The sequence below is a fragment of the Penaeus chinensis genome, chromosome 31, assembly GCF_019202785.1.
Source record: "Penaeus chinensis breed Huanghai No. 1 chromosome 31, ASM1920278v2, whole genome shotgun sequence".
NCBI classification, from domain to species: Eukaryota; Metazoa; Arthropoda; class Malacostraca; order Decapoda; family Penaeidae; genus Penaeus; species Penaeus chinensis.
In genome coordinates this window covers 36,139,076-36,141,575 of record NC_061849.1, presented here as the reverse complement: position 1 = coordinate 36,141,575, position 2,500 = coordinate 36,139,076, and the positions used below count along the sequence as shown (strand labels likewise).

General features: G+C 37.6%; 1 protein-coding gene across 1 annotated transcript in view; it reads right to left on the bottom strand.

The window, feature by feature from the left end:
- LOC125042156 (potassium channel subfamily T member 2-like) overlaps window positions 1-2,500 on the bottom strand; it is a 443,899-nt gene that overhangs the window by 183,247 nt on the left and 258,152 nt on the right. The gene's annotated exons all lie outside the window — the stretch shown is intronic.

Genomic DNA, 2,500 nt, shown 5'->3' with positions numbered 1-2,500 from the left:
TGCTGTATTTCACCCTTTGGAAAAATGACAATCAATTAACTCAAGACCTTTAAATGTATTTGTAATTATTGTTCGTTGTGGATCTAATTACTCCTGAAAATATCACAGAAAAACATTGAATGAGGCGGATTTTTTTTTTTTTATGAAATTATTTTTGCTGTTGCAACTGAAAATCTTTCTCATCATGTCGCATTACCATCTGTTCTGACAGTCATGTAATGGTAATGGCTATTACAGATTTATCTGTCATAAATCTTCTCATTATATTGTTTTGTACTATAATATAATCAATCTTATCACATTTATTATCCCAACCAACTTGGTTATAAAAAAACAGGTATTTTTAGTTCTTAAATCATCTACTAGCATTTCCATAACGAAGCTTTTGCTGCTCATATCATTATGACCCTGTTTTGTTACCAATTATCGTTATTTATATAATTTCCACGTTTTTCGACTTCATCCTTATCATGATAAAGAAAAATGTTGTGATCAATATCACCATCGTTATCATTATCGTGTCAAAAATACTGATAAAGCTGAAACTACATCGATAACAACCCTGGCAGTAACATGACAGAGAAAGAGAGAGAGAGAGAGAGAGAGAGAGAGAGAGAGAGAGAGAGAGAGAGAGAGAGAGAGAGAGAGAGAGAGAGAGAGAGAGAGAGAGAGAGAGACTGAGGGAGAGAGAGGGAGGGAGGGGAGGGAGGGAGAGGAGGAGGAGGAGGAGAGGATTAGCCCGTAACTAGTATTGATGTATCTCATCATGGCGTAACCCCGGGGCGAAAAATACCTTTCTCATAAAACCTCTCTTTATCTCAACAAAATGCTAGCCAGCGTCCTTGATAACGATGATAAGTCAGCCTTGAATATTAGTAATAGTGTTACACTACCAAAAAGGCATTGCTCTGCATATGTATACGATGGTATATTCATTAGCTTTCATAAAAAATGTCGATCAGTGTTAACACGTTTGGCTACTGGAATTCACAGCAGCAATATACGATTTATAAACTACTGTCACTCCCTGTCCTTGTGCATACTTAGCTAACAGTTTATTTCAGAGAAATATGAGTAATGTTTTCATTTTCCTCTTCTTCTTCTCCCTTTCTTCATTCCGGGTAAAGTCCTGCTTGCTTTCCATTGATGATTTCACTCGTGCTTTGTGAAGAAACATCGGGTCTGTGCTTCTTCTTTCCCTGCTTGCTAAGCGTAAAATACAAGCACGAAATCCCTCCTATTGAATTCTTGTTATGAAAGCGGCTTCCTTTCAGGGTTGACCTTTTGCCGTTCTCAGTAGCTACGGACCTTCCCTTTTACCGTATTTATAATTCATCGCGAGGTAAATACGCTTTGCATTTGTCTCATGCTTTTCATGTCTTCTATGTGGGTTCATCCCTCGCAGAGAAGAGACTTAACACTAATCTTCAATATTTACCTCGCGTGCCAGAACCGATCATTCTCCTTCTTGTATTAAAAGATTAGGAAGAATGCACAATAGATAAAATAAGATAAGATAAGACCGTAAGATAAGATAAAATAAGACACTTTTTTCCATTCAAAGCTTTTGTGCGTAGTAAGCGGCAGGCCGGTCTCCTTGCAAGCACGTGTAGGCTATACCTCCAGTACATATAAACTGGGAACTACTAATGGCTCACTGAGAGAGTGATATGTTAGATACAACAGCTGGTTTTCATTCCGCCACAGTTGCTGCTAATGTTGTCGTAGGAGCAGTTGGCTTCAGCTGCAATAACAGGAGCTACCTAGACATACTCGGTAGAGGCAGCTGTAAGCCCGAAAGGCAGCTTCTATGCTCTAGGACAATCCATAAACACAACAGAATTGTATCTGTGTTCTTAGGAATATAAAGTTATGGTCGGTCTGTTATTTATTCATTTATGAATTTTATAATGTGGATGTGCACAGACTCGATCCAAATCACTTCGAAAAAAAAAACAATAACTTGATTCCTTGCTTCTCAGGATGTCACCCAATATATATTCCCGGAAGTACATTTTAGAGCAATAGTCCCAGAACTGAATCTTTCCTCGGCTTCGATCGAGTAGTAAGCACCACCCGTTGCTTCGGCTCGAAATCATTCCTGCTTGAAATCTGGACAAAACACGTACCGAACCTAATATCGAGAATCACTAGTCGTTTATGACTGTGAAGTGTACTGAGGTCTCGTCGGCAGAACCCACAGACCAACGCATTTACTACAGCGTATGTTATTATCCCGTGTCGTCTTCTCTTTTTATGTGTCTCGTGTAGGATCAGCGTAGTGCTGAATTAGTACGAATGTTAATATTTAAAACGCCTCTCTTAGAAGAGAATACATAATACACAGAAATTGTATAAGTGTAAATCGTACACAAAAGAAGAAAAAGTAATAGAAAAAGAAGAAAAAAAAAAGAAGATAAAGATGAAACAAAAAAAGAAAAAGAAATAAACAGGAAACAAAAAAAGAAAAAAGAAAAAAGAAAAAAGAAAATCTGAACAA